Source organism: Chroicocephalus ridibundus, chromosome 5, assembly GCF_963924245.1.
Source record: "Chroicocephalus ridibundus chromosome 5, bChrRid1.1, whole genome shotgun sequence".
NCBI lineage: Eukaryota > Metazoa > Chordata > Aves > Charadriiformes > Laridae > Chroicocephalus > Chroicocephalus ridibundus.
Window position 1 is genome coordinate 23,196,836 of NC_086288.1, and position 14,709 is coordinate 23,211,544.

At 43.5% G+C, this 14,709-nt stretch overlaps 1 long non-coding RNA gene across 3 annotated transcripts in view; it reads left to right on the forward strand.

Annotated features, from left to right (window-relative positions):
- Nucleotides 1-14,709, forward strand: part of LOC134516662 (uncharacterized) — a 37,905-nt gene that overhangs the window by 13,142 nt on the left and 10,054 nt on the right. For 2 of the 3 annotated variants that reach the window (XR_010071389.1, XR_010071388.1), the window contains exons 2-3: nt 7,722-7,804; nt 10,293-13,895. This is a non-coding gene — a long non-coding RNA (uncharacterized LOC134516662). The remainder of the gene's footprint in view (nt 1-7,721; nt 7,805-10,292; nt 13,896-14,709) is intronic. The other variant, XR_010071390.1, reaches the window with a different exon arrangement.

Sequence of the window (14,709 nt, forward strand, 5' to 3'; positions counted from 1 at the left end):
CAGCTGTAGTAAAAAGTTTGCAGCATGTTATGAGGCAGCAAGACATTATTATTTGTAATAAGCAAAAAAAAAAAGAAGCTGCTGTTTCCACCAGAATTCAAAACAAATGAGGGGATCACACAAGAATTTTGCATGCTTTAAAAAGCATGGAGGAAGTAATCAATGATACATGCTGGAAATGACAGGGACAGAGGATCAATCAGCCACGCCAGCAGCCTGTCCTGTGTCCTTCCCTGCCACCGGAATGGAGACACCAGCCATGTGTCCATGCTTCCACACCATGGTCACAACACAGATGGTCACTTGTTCCAGAGAGAGCTACAAGTTGGTGGGTTTTGCTGCTGGAGTCAAATAATTTTGGTCTCTGGTCCAACTTTTCTGTGCTGTCTCTTTGAAGTGTGTGTGTGGGGGGGGTGGTGTCTGTGCATTCACACCACGCGTGTAAACATTGTTCTGTGTAGGTTGGTGCCTTAGACTGCTGCTGCTGCAGCTGAATAGGCAAGAGCAGAAAATGCAACTGGAGGATTTCGGGGGCCCCTGGGTATTTCCCAGGTTCCCATTATTGCAGAGCCCTCACAAGGAATTCACTCCTAATCATGCAAAATTCACCCTTGCTTTTACTTGTAAGAAATCTTAGCTTTTTCGAGGCAGATATGGCTGGAAGGGTCCCAAAGGACATTGCAGCTGGTGCTATGGGTACAGAAATGCTATTGTGCCCAAGGCCGCCTCGATCACTGACAGTGCTCTCCAGCTAGCTGAAATGATGACTATGCCTTTGCCTACCTCAGCGTCCAGTACTACTTCTATAAGTTTTGGGACGCAGCAAGCTACAAGGAACAGGCAACCATTCCTCGGGGCCCACACAGCTCACATCTACTCCAGTCCCATTTCAGACTGTACTGGCTAAAGCCTGAGGCGACATTCCTAGTCCGTCTCAGAGCTGACGCATGACCCTGTGTAGGTGTATCCAAATTAGCTACCTGAGGGTCTCTGTGGTATTGCAGATTGCCTGTCATTGTTGGGCTGCTTTAGCCGCTGATATACTGTAGGACTTTAGTGTCCACATTGTGGTTTAGAACAGTTTTATGACTGCTCTGACTCTCCCAGGACTGGACTTAATGTATGTAACCTTCTTGCAAGGGAACGGATCCAGTTCGCTCTCAGATATCTGAGCTCCTCGTCAGATAATGTCTCTAAATTCAGCTTTACAGAGGTGGGAATGACCAGAAAATTAATACTAAATGAAACAAGGAAGAGAGAAAAGACAACAGTGTTTTTCATGTATGGATGTGTCTTCAGAGAATGACCTATAGAGAAACTGTGCACTGAAAGGAGTAGTTGATAATGGCTAAAACTCACTGAGCAGTCAAATCCAATAAAGACATGCGTTAGAAATCAGCTGTGCTACATGAGAGAGAGGTGCAGAAAATTAATGATGCACTCCTCAATATAATAAATATTTTTAACAGAATAGGCAGAAGATGATGCTGCACAAAGACCAATCTTTCCTTGCTTTTATCTTTTAATGAGAGCATAGCAGCTACCTTTTGTCATGAGCAAAAAGTGCTTTCTTTGAACATAAGTGCTGGTAGTTGCATAATATGAAACTTACTGATGCATATAATGGTAGCAGTGGGCCGTCTGAGCACAATGTATGCTTTAAAATTAATCTTTGCACAGATCAGCAAGCACATGCAGAATCTCCCATGTTGATAAGAGCAACATACTTCTTTAGGAGAAGCCAAACTTTCAAAGCCTGGCAGCTGGGGTTTGCAAGCTTGTCGTTCCGTTATTAACTCTGTAGGCCTTAGGGAAGGGGTAATGGATGAGATGATCCCATGGGGTCCCTTCCAGACCTATTTTGTTTGGTTTCATGGTTCCTAACCAAGCAAGCGATAAGCAAAAATCTTCTCTGAGATGAGCAGAGGGAAAGGGATGTGTATTAATTATGAAAGATGCTCCATCCAGTTCAAAGTAATGTGGCTGGTGCTGGTCGGAGTTCAGCAAAGGGCAAGTGAAAGGAACCATAAGGATGGTGTTTGCTAGGGACCCCTGAGGCCCCCGGTGTTGCTGGATGTACCTTGAGGAAGAACCATGAGACTGTAAAGGATGGGTTTTGAGGGAGCAGTTTGGGCAGGAGGAGACTGCTGGGGAAAGTGTCTCCCAAGAGACCAGAGGCTAAAACAAACAGACTTTGCCAACACGGCTCATCAGTGACGCTTTACAGTGATACCGAAATCACTCAACCCATACTGTAAATACCGGGGATTTGAATGACAATGGCAGAAACTTACTGGATTTCTCTGTTTCTGACTTGCGTGCTGTGATCCTTTAGAAAGCGTGAGGCTGGAGGGAGAGGTCGAGCTCCCACTCAAAGCAAGGCCAGTGCTGCATCCAGGCAGGTTTGCTCAAGGCTTTGTCCAGTCGGGACTTGAAAACCTCTTATGTTTGAGCTCCCACAGCCCCTCTGTGCCCTTCTTCCTGTGCTTGGCTGTCCTCCCAGTGAGCGGAATTCAATCCTAAAAGGAGGGGAATTGTAAAAGGCCAGCCCTGAGTCCGGCAGATCCATCATCTGCTCTCAGGACTGAGGTTGCCAGAGGTTTGCTGAGCCCAGCAGGGTCAGACCGTAGCTGTAGCTCAGCTCCTTGCAGACCTCTCAGTGCTCTTCTTCTTCCCTTCAGTCGTTCCTTGCAGCTTGTCTTGAGGAGGCTTTTCTTGCATATTTGGCGGTTTCGAGTACTATCTCCGCTTCCTTTTGGAAGGAGGAGGAAGGACAACTTTCTTTTCAATAAATCTGTCCCAGTCTTTTTGCAATGCTTTGACTAGAGGGAAACTACAACAAAGCATTTGTGTGTTCCTCCCTTTGCCTCCTTCCAAGAAATCGAGCAAGCCTGCAGTTCATAATTTAAATGGAACCCAGATGATTTGTAGGCATTTTTGCTAGGCATTGTGGAATATTTGTTGGTTTATGAGCCCAGGTCAGAATTTTCCCTGTGTCTAAAAGAATTAGATATCATTGCCCCATCAGCTTTCAGGGGGTTTCAGGCATATATGCAAAAGACCCTGAGTGATTTAGGAACCGACTGAAAGTTAGTTGGGCAGAGGACCCTGTTGTGCTTTCAAAAACGTAACTTTCTTCAACGTGTTAAAAATCCCAGCTGGGATAGCTGTAGTGGTAAGGTATTAAGTTGAACTGTGCCTTTTTGTAAGACAGGATAGTTTTTCTCTCTGTTCTGGCAGATTTACAATCCAGAAAAACAAGTCATTAAAAGATTCATTTATAAGGATAAACAGAGCTGACAAATAAAGCTGGCTTTTGAAATGAGGCTGAAGAAAGTATTTTTTCTCAAGAGGTGATGATAGGTTTCAAAGCTGAGTCCACGCTACCTAATGCCTACACCGTAATTCTTCCCCCAATTAGCCAGTTTTAAGGCACTGCCATCTTCTGCTTGTCACATTATAGGCTTTATTCAAATGAGATGCAAAGGGAAGAACGAGCTGATACCGCTGTCACTACCTGAAAGAAAAACCTCCAACATGTCCAGTACCACTGAGCAGAATTCTGTTATGTAAATCTACTTCCATATTTTGGGAACAAATGATAGGCAAGACATAAAATGGAAAAATAAATTATACTCACACGAGTAAAAGATCAGTCAGGCAATGTACTGAGATATCATTAGGGCTGATGAATCACTATTATCATTACAAAAATAACATATAATGCTTCAAATCCAGCATCGTGGTTGACTTCTTTGCTGATGAATATTTATGCAGTTTCTTTTGTTTCTTTGTGTGTCTAACAGATGCCAAGTTAAGTTCAATAGATAAATTGCATCTCTGTGAACTGTCACAGCCTTGTCCTTGTTTTTTCCAGCAAACTGAAGTTAAATAGCAAAATGGAATAAATAAGCAGAGGTCAAAACCCCCATCTCCCTACAAGATTCAATCAACTGATAAATAATCTGTGGAAGGATTCAGTTCAGATCAAAGGAGGAATGAAAGTTAAATCTTCTCCATTTGAAATGAACAGTTTGCTTATCTGTACTCTGAGGATCATAAATTATTTAAGCAATGTGTATATCATAATCTAATTAGTCACTTATCTCTACTAAATTTCTCAATGTTCCTCATGTCTGTGCTCCTTACCTGCAGTGCAGGATGGGAGAATTATTATAAATGTATGAGTTTTATTAGCAAATAAGGCTTTTAACCAAATAAAAAATTATGAGGAAAATAAAGATGGTTAGATAATGGTATTTGTGGGCACAAAAGCTGAGGTCAACATCATTTACTACCTTTTTCAAGTGGTAATAAATCAGTTCAATTAATTCAGTGCCTTAGCATAATCTTGTTCCAAAGCAAACTTTTATCTTAGCACGGTAGTATTTATGGTAGATGATTTTTTTTTTTTTTTTTGGTGTCAGGGACCTCCAAATGTACGGTTCTATTGATTTGCTTTGCAAGCTTTCTGTAGAAGGGAGAATCAATGGTGCCCTGTCACCCAAACAACTCTGAAGTAGAATTTATAGGTTTAGGGAAATGGCTTAATTGCTGAAATGATGCTTGCAGCTAAGCCTGCCCACTTAAACTTGTGCGACTACTGTACGTTATCTAAGTATCAGGCATAAAATATATAACAGTATATAAAAGTAACTGGAAAATAATATAAGTATTTCTGGAATGTCACCACTCTTGTGAGGTCTTACGCTGCATTTAACTAATGCTCACTGAGGGGTACAATCTCTGAAGTTTCTCCCTCATTCTGCCTACAACAGCCTTGAATCTCTTGACATCTTTTTTAAGATCCACAAGGCTTCCCATGTGTAACTTAGGCTGTACGAAAGCAGAGTTTGCCATTTAAAATCCATGCCAGGCAGAGTTAGGTTAAGGATCTTCTGCCTTGGTACTATTCTAGGCATTTCTTCCCGTCTTCATGTGGAAAGCCTTCACTTGCAAAGGCAGGATGTGGGATTCGGTAGTGATTCAAAAGGCTAAACGGGTATATGTCTTCTGAGAAGCATTTAGCTTGGCATTGCTTGGCTAGGTGATACATTTGTAAAGATCATGTATCTACTTTGATAAGTAGAAACTCATGCAAAAATTGATTCTCCCTTGCCAGCTTGACTGTTCCAGGGCCTGTTTTTTCAATGTAGGCAGTGTCCATCAATACAATTCCCACTAGTCATTGTGGTTACTTATGGCCCAGCCTCTTCTTGGAGGTCTTTAGTCCCTCTGCTACAACTTCTTCAGAAGGAAAACTTGCTGATATTTAGCAATGACAAGACTGCAACCAAGCAGTGAGTGGGATTTTTTTTGTCTGGTAACGCAATGCCAAATATACCATGCAGATGACTGAGCACTACAAGACATCATATACATCCTTTGTTGAGCTTTGTTCCTCTTTCTGACAAGGCCATTATGGATCAGGCAGAGTGCCTCTCGTTTCAGGCCAAGCTAGAATTGAATGTTGTATAGCTTCCTACAATCCTGTAGCAAGATAGTGTAGCTGCTTTACATCTTTTCATAGAATAGAATCATAGAATGTGTTGGGTTGGAAGGGACCTTTAAAGGTCACCTAGTCCAGCCCCCCTGCAGTAAGCAGGGACATCTTTAACTAGATCAGGTTGCTCAGAGCCTCATCAAGCCTGGCCTTGAATGGCTCCAGGGATGGGGCCTCCACCACCTCTCTGGGCAACCTGTTCCAGTGTCTCACCACCTTTATTGTAAAGAACTTCTTCCTAATGTCTAATCTAAACTGACCCTGGTCTAGTTTAAAACCATTGCCCCTCGTCCTGTTGCTACAAACCCTTGCAAACAGCCCCTCCCCAGCTTTTTTATAGGCCCCCTTTAGGTACTGGAAGGCTGCTATAAGGTCTCTCAGGAGCCTTCTCTTCTCCAAACTGAACAACCCCAACTCTCTCAGCCTGTCCTCATAGGAGCTCCAGCCCTCTGATCATCTTCGTGGCCCTCCTCTGGACCCGCTCCAACATGTCAATGTCCTTCTTGTGCTGAGGGTTCCAGAGTTGGACACAGTACTCCAGGTGGGGTCTCGCGCGAGCAGAACGGAGCGGGAGAATCACCTCTCTTGACCTGCTGGCCACAGTTCTTTGATGCAGTCCAGGATGCAACTGGCCTTCTGGGCTGCAAGTGCACATTGTTGGCTCACGTTCCAGCTTTTCATCCACCAGTACTCCCAAGTCATTTTCCGCAGGGCTACTCTCTATCACGTCATCCCCCAACCTGTATTGATAACAAAGATTGTGCCAATCCAATTGTAGGACCTTGTACTTGGCCTTGTTGAACTATATAAGGTTTGCTCGGGCCGACCTCTCTAGCTCGTCCAGGTCCCTCTGGATGACATCCCATCCCTCTGGCACATCGACCACACCACTCAGCTTGGCGTCATTGGCAAACTTGCTGAGGGTGCACTTGATCACACTGTCTAAATCATTGATGAAGATACTGAACAGCACCGGTCCCAGTACAGATCCCTGAGGGACACCACTTGTTACCTCTCTCCATCTGGACATCTTTTGGGTCGCTTTGCCCAGAAATTTTAATATCTTCACAGAAATCACCACCTGCCATAACCACCTATACAGAAGGTACTGAGCCTTGCACTGAACACCTGCTAGTTTTTCTGTGCTTGGCCACTGCCAGCATGTTTTCCAACAACGCCTTTGCCAAGGCATGCAGCAATGTTTAAGCCCACACCGATTGCTAGCACTTCTGACCCCTGAAGAGAACATTAGATCTGGAATTGGAGGAGTGTGTTTTGTGGGGAAGTCTTTTCATGCACCTGCATGGTTCTGTCTTTAGCCGGTAGCTCTTCAAGTGGCAATGTAAAGTCATTTGATTCACTTGCTTGGCCAGTTTCTAATTGGATATAATGAAGCAACGAAAAATAGCTGCATACACCCCCTCTAACACTGCTTGATTATTTCTTACGTCTCTGTGATAAGATCAGTAGGACTGTTTCATATATGCAGGGCTCTTACGCAGCTGCCAATCCCACCCAGCTAATCAGGCTTTAGTGCCATTTCGGCTCTGTTACATTTTTGTTCACTCGTCCTTAGATTTACACTTCACATTAGCCTTTGCAAGTACTTCGCAAGCATATTGGCTTCTTAACGCAAAACAAATACATGGTCTGTTGGTATGTATTACACGTATATACCTTTTGCTAAAAATCAGCTGTGCGTTAAATGGATGGCATTGCTATTTAAAACAGCGAGCATGGTCTGAACTGGCTGAGATACGCTGTGACCAGGTTGCCTAGGCAACAAAATTCCTCAAATTGGAGGGGTCTGTGACAGAAGATGTTTAGATAGCTTTAATTTTGGGGCATGGTTTCTACAAATCTTAATTGACTTCTTTCAAATGCATTTTATCTAGCGATAATACTATGTTTCAAGTATCAACTAGTACAGCTTCATCTACCGTATCTCTGCTACAAATTATAGCTATAATGTGTATAAAATAGAGACAAAGGTTAAAGGGTAACTTCCTTCACAGTTTGGCAAGCGTTTAGATGGTTGGGCCTTGCTTGTTAGCTATTATAATTACAAAACATTTGTTTGTTTTCTTTATACACAAAAATCATCAAAAAGTACCTTCTTCAATTTGATTACTGTTGGGTTATCAGATACCAAAATTCTTGACCTTGTTTTTATTAAGTTCTGTATTTTCTGTAATTGTTGCTATATATCTCCCTGCAGCACGCTTGCTCTCTCCACGTAACTCAGCGCCATGCAGAGCGGCTGTCTCTAATCCTGGAAATGGTGTTGAACCCATTATTGAGGTATTGTAGACAGTTTTGTCTTGCTTCACTTTGCTTTTTGGATAAGCGGGATGGGCCTTTTCCTCTCAGTAGAGCATGACTGTGGCCTCCCTTAATAACCCCTGCCCCTCAGACGGATATGGGAGCAGGGTCGCACCTTAAGATGGCTTCGCAGCAAGGCTTTGGGGCTCGGTGTGGGTGTTTGTTCACCCACAACAGGGCAGCTGTACTGCTGCTAGAGCTGGAGTTGGCTTGTTAGGGGCTACACCAGGCTCCGCTGCAAAGAGTGACATTGCAGGGCATAGCTGCTGCGTCGGGGGAGGCTGGCTGTACATCTAGCTGAGGGGACGTCGCAGTGCCATGTTGGGGATAACCATTTCTGAGTTATTCCAGCATCGGTTTCCCAAGAGTTTGGTGCCCACAGCTGGAGGAAAAACACCAAAAGGCTTATCTCCCTCTAGTCGTTGATGAGATGGTCTGAAACATTCACTATTAGATAGCTTCTGTTATTCCTGTACCACCTGAGGCCTCTCTAAAACCAAGCTGGTCATGGCAGCATGGGTGTGTCCTGCAGGTCTGTGGCAGCTGCCAAATTGCTTTCAGTGGCGGCTGTTTGTGCAAAGTTGTCCCCACTCAGGGAATCCCTTGGGAACTATGTTTGCTGGCTTTCCAGGTACTTTGAAACAGAAGAAAATTAATAGGAAGTGAGCGTTCAGATCTCTTAGGAAGCAGTTTCAAAAGCACAGGCTTAATGTTTCCGTAGGCGACTTTTCCGAAGCTGTCAGGAGATTTGAGAGCGCGAGGCTCCCTGCAAGGCAGTGGGACTGTGTTCCTTAGTCCCTTGAGGGAGAAGATCGTGGGCTGCCTCCCCAAAGGCAGGGAGAAAATCTCTCTCTCTGAACAAGAAGTTGAGAGTTTTCCCCCTTGTATTTCCACTCTGCTCACCTAGATTAAACTGATCTGCGCCTAAAGCAAAAGTAGGACTGGAAATCAATAACGCATAAGCAACTACTGCTGTCTGGATTTAGGTATTTCTTGGTCTCTGTCTGGAGCGGAGGTCTGAGGGCAGGGATGTATGGTTTTGTGGATTTTAATTTTGGGAGGAAAGAATTTGGCGTGCACCTGCTCTGAACAGCAGAAAACCTGCGCAGATGATGGTGATATTCATCATTTTTGTTTTCCCCTCCAAAATTAAATCTATTTCCTCTCCCAAATTAATGCTGATGTCACCAGTGTAGATGGAAATTTCTCACAAATTTGTTTCCTGAGCAGACATTTTTGCTTTTCAGGACTGTTTTCCACAAATGTTTTTAAAAACCTTTGGTAAGTGTATCTTGAATGCAACACATGCAAACAGTTGTATGCACATGTGCTTGTGTCTTCACAAAATATAGAAATGCAACTAGTCTGACAGTGATTCGAGGAAATCTGGTGAAAATGACCTGTCAAATGTTACCGAAGCGCCAGTGCCAGCTGCAGGCAGCGAAATGTTTTCTGCTCAGCTGAGACTGGCTCATCCTCTTCTTGCTGCACGCCCATGTGCTCTCTCTCCTGAGGGCATGATCTTTCTCACTCTCATTAGGTTTCCCTGAAAATCCAGACAGCGTTGTTTGTTATTCAATGCTGACAGGTTTTGGCCTTTGAAGGCTCAGTCTTGCTGTATGATTATGAAAGTACTACTGAACGTTGTAATTCTGTATTTTTATTCTTGATTGTCCATCATGTTTTTGCATCTGCAAAATCTTGGTCATTTAGACAAGAGAGAGATGTCAGATTCAGCTTAAAGGAACTGGCACGATAGCAGTCTGTTAGTAAGGATTTCTCAGTGACTCGAAACAAGGTGTTTTCCTCCTAAGCTTTCTTTTGCATGCAGCTTTGGACATTTATTGGGGGGGAGGGGGGGTCCAGCTTAGATGGATGTGCGTTGCAAGTCCCGTCTTGTTCTTACAGTAAACAGGAGAGATGAAAAAATGTACAACTAATTGCCAATGGGGTAATGAATCTCCTAATCCTTTGACAGAACCTGTTAATTCAGTTATGATCTTGTGGGTTGGTTAACCAATTCTGCTTGGAAAAAGGTGGAGACATGACAGCTGGTACTAGGATTAGAGAGAGAGCTGCTGAAGAGTAACTAGAAGGACCCACTAGCTATTTTAAACTAAAATTAAATTTCTGCCTAGCTTGCTGGAGTCACCAAGTGAAATGAGGGCCTCAATTCATGAAACGTGTGCATACAATGAATCTATATATTACTGTAAAAAGAACAGAGAATAAAAATGGCAATAATGGGTCGTACTAAAAAATCTTTTGGGTGATCTGCTTCATTCATGTATCCCCCATTTTATACCAGCCAAAAGTCAATGCATGGGGAAGAGTATAACACATATGTATTTTCCCCAAATACTTTTATCTTCCGTGACTTGGAGGCTTCCTGGACTAAACCCATTCCTTTGGTTTGTTTTTTGAATCTGTGTTGTTTTAGTTTTATATGGAATCTGCTTTCTTTTAGTTTTACATGGTGCTGCCTTAAGTCTCATATTGGAAGAGAGATTGAAAATCAGTCCCTATGTACTCACTCCATGCTACTCAGGATTAAAAAGTAAGAAAAATTCTATTTCACGTTGATGCAAAATAAACACAAAATACAAATTTTTAGTCAACTAAAATCTTTCAGAGCCAACTTTCCTGGTTTTTTTTATTTCATTTCTTTGGGTTTTGACTGAGGTCTTAAGACATTTTAAAGTAAAATGGAAAGGAACTTCTGGAAAGGAACTTTTGGAAAGAAACAGTCACTTGGAATTGAATGACCAAAGTACTTTTTTAAAAAAACAAAAGAAAACACCAAAACAAACAAACAAACAAAACCCAAAAAACACCAAACCCAACATACCAACCTGAGATGTCTTGATCATTACCATCCTTTCTCTTGTTCTCTCCCTAGCCCCTCGCTGGCATGAAAAAAAAAATGAAGGTAAATGGAAAGGTTCTTTTTCCAAAAAATACTGTAATATTTACCAGATCACTGTTTTCCCCCAAAAGCATTCTTTCATAGGAAACAAAAATGCTCTACTTGGTGCTAATCCAGGAGCATGTGACACCCATCTGAAGCTGCAGGTGAGCACAAGGAAGAATACAGATCTTTTGCTATCAGCAAAAAACAGCTTTAGAGTTAGCTCTGCACTGGAATTGCTGAAATCCTCTTCGAGTGAAGGCAGTGGCAGCACAGTCCTTTAGGAGAAAAACAAGCAAACTGAAAACAATCTGTGGGGCATTTATTAAATCACATAGCCGGAATTCATACAGGCAGCACTTAAATCAGTAAATTCTGCTTGCAGGGAATACATTTGGGAACAAAAGTACCTACAATTTCTTAGCATCATTTTACATTGCTTTAATTTTCAAGTTAGATTTGGAATAGCTTAATACTTTTTCTGAAATGTGGTAGTGCACAGAATCTAACAACTAGAGAATGGCAAGAAACCTAGAAATGGAGGTAAGAAGCATATACAAGTGACTGCTGAACCCTTACTCCTGTCCATGGCTTACCTGAACCCCAGGCACCTAATGCTGCTATGATATATGCATATTTGCTCTTAATGGCAGTGGAACTGGAAAGTGCTAAAGGTGCTCCCGTGCTTTGTTTTTTTTTTTTATGACAAGTGAGGCGAAATTTATTTTGATCCATCATTTAGCAGTACTGGATGGTTATGCTGAAATCTGATCTGGTTGGCCTGTCCCTGCAGTAGCAGACGGGCCAGTCTAGATAATCACATTCCTGTTTCATGTTTTCTGCTGGTATTCCCCCTCTTAGGATCCACAGAGTCCACTGTGGTTCAGCGGGTTAGTTGTCCTCCACCTCAAACCCATGGTGACTTAAGTGCAGGCCCAGATGTTTCTGCACACAGAAGGCCCAACCCAGTCACCTCTTGACTTCACTTTCTAGTGTCTGTTGCCATTGGTTTGACAGAGTGCTGCTCTTTTATGACCTGACACTGAAAACATGACCTTAAGAAGTCCCACTAGTGTGCTAAGTCGCCTCCACAGATGTTAATGAAATGCTGTGATGAAACTCAGAGCTTCTGTAGACTGCTCCTCCTTTTGCAGTAAGGTTTCCCCACTCCTTTTTCCACAACCCAAATCATCCAACAGTTCAAAGACCTCCCTATCGGCCATATTTACTCCCAGAAAATGCATTCTTTCCCTTCATGTCTCTAGGAGGCTAAGACAATTCTCTGGAGTTTTAAAGAAAGGTGCCTACAGGCTAGTGGGCTGCAGTGGTCCCAGCACAGCACGAAAGGGAAGCGAAACATTTGTCCCACAGATTTGGTGAAGATGCCAGTGCCAAGAAGTTGTGTGAATCCATGCTAGAATCATTGAATCCTCTGCAGTAGCCTGCAAAACAGCTTAGAAATCATTTCCTATGTTCAATATTTAGCCTGTAGCAATTGTTTGGGGAGGAACGATTCATTTCAGAAACGTTATCATCAACATAAAGTTAGGCCTCGTTGACTAGAGAAGGCTTTCTCCAACCTCCATGTGTAGCCAGCTCACAGAAATTTGGTCTGGTCATCTGGACAGGGAAATTACCTTTGAAGCCCATTTAAACCAAGGGAAGTGGCTGTGGTTCAGGCAGGTAAATCAGGGCAAATGTTCCTTGAGGGAACCCCATTCTGGACTGAGAAGCCTAACTCAAGGCAGCTGTATCTGGGAATATTTGCAATGTTGATCTGTTTGATGAAGAGGCAAACTCACTTCTTGTACTTCAGGGATTTTCAGATGTTTGTTCTGCATTTCTCTAAGTTGCCTGAATCCTCTGAGGGCTAAGGTCACTTCATCTGGCTCAGCAGGATAGGGGACAGGGTTTCATGACCTCTCATGCCCCTGGTGGCATCTGTCCTCTTTCTTTATAATCGTTTTTGCTTTCTTTCCCCATTTCTATGGCAACTTTTTGACAATATCCCCTCTATTATGCAGTTCAGCATAACTTGGAAAAAAAAACCCTGTTAAATTTTCAACAGGGTCAGATGTCAGGCTTTTTAGAATGAGAATGAAGATTTGGCTTGCAAAACTCATCTTGGCAAAAAAAGGGGGGAAATTCCTTTGTGAGGAAGCTTTTTCAAAAAGTGTACATTATAGCCTGTGATTGTGGGTGATACCTCTCTGCATTGTAGCCCCAGCATGAAGTAAAGGCAGAGGGACAATAGCAGGAGGGAATCAGCCATCTTTCCGGATTACCTGCAACTTTTTAGGCAATTGCATGCACTTCTCTCATTGTGCATGGGTTTCTCTGCAGGTACAAGATAGTCCAGCCTGGGGCAGGTTAGAGTGAGGCTTTGCTTCTTGTCTCGCTTTAATGAGAAGAATCCAGTGCTGCCCAACTGCCCTCACCCTTGCTTACTAACAGCACCTCAATCCTGCCCAGAAAAATACAATGGAAAAACTCAATATCCACATGGCACATGTTATGCTCATCTGCTCCTCAGCAATTACCATGATACCCACGGTGGGCCACCCAGTCAGTCACTGCAAAGGCATAAATGACAACACTTTAGCAAAGGTCTTGTAAAAGTTGCTGGCATGGTGGTTGGTGGTTCTTCACCACCTTAAGAGAAGCTGCAGGTGCCAGACAGTCTTTAAGAGTTGGACTTCTCAGTATAGGACTAAAATGTTAATGGGGGTTTTCCAAAAGTCACCCTGAGTACTTTTGCCTCTCTAGAAATTACATGGCTAGAAGAGTCTCTGACCTTGTATGTGCAGTCAGCAAAGACTGAAAGAAACCCTTCCTGCACACCAAGCCTGAGAATGAAATCAAAGGGGGCTCAGAGATCAGAGCTTAACTGGAGTTAGGGGAGGAGCAAATATTGGCTGTTGTAAAACATTCAGATACGTAAGATGTGGACCATCAGTTTCAGAAGATGTCATGCTTATCACTGATACACTTAATTTATTTTTGTCTTCTGCCCTTGGAAATGACAATGTCCTAAATGAATGTGGTGGAGAGGATGGGCAGGCCAACGAAGACACCTTAAAACAAACAGCTTTCCTCAGAAGAATGGAGGAACAAACATACACACTGTTTACACACTGTTCATCAGCCTTATAGTATTGAGAGGTGAGTGATGGGCAGAGATCTCTCGACTGTGCCTCCTCAGGGATGGGAGTTGAGGTCCATGCCTGGGGCATTCCTGGCAGAAGATGGCAATGTGTGCCCCCAGCTGACTCCTGTGAGCTGCAGGAAGCAGAGGGGTTGCACTGGGGTAGCTGTCTCCTTTGCACTCATGATGGTGTTTGAAGGGAGACAGAAATGCAGCAGGTGTCGTTTTGAAGCAGTCCCTCCCTCCGCTGCTTTGAGGAAAGCAGAGCAGCTGTCAGAAGGAATATCCCTATTCCATATGTCCGCTCCATGTAAATATAGCACTGTAAACAAAGACCTGCCTGGGAACTAATCCCAGGGTGACTAAAAATATATGGGCATTTTTTTGCTGGCCCTTCTATCATTTAGCACAGCACTTTTTCCAGTCATAACTGATAGGTATTTCCATTACTGCATGCACAAGCAATTCAAAGAGTTGCTGCTAGCAGTGCAGACTGGGACTTTCAAGTGTCACAAACCTGAAGCAGAGAAAAAAAGTCACGTCCAAATGCGAAGCCCAAATGCTTGTGTGTGGTGGTGCTGGTGAAGCACTGGGTGCAGGGAACATTAAATGGCACAGGAGGGTCATGCTGACACACGACCCCAGGCTAAGACAGCTACTCAGTGCCTGGCCGGGCTGTTTCACTCTCGTGGGGAAGCAGGGTGTAGCACAGGTCCAGAACCTGCAGGGATGTTGTTTGCTGTGGGTCTGGTTTGGGCAATAGCATGCCATGGTCGCACGCTGCCTGGTTTTGGAGGCCATCCTGCCGCCTTGACTGCCCAGCCCTCACAG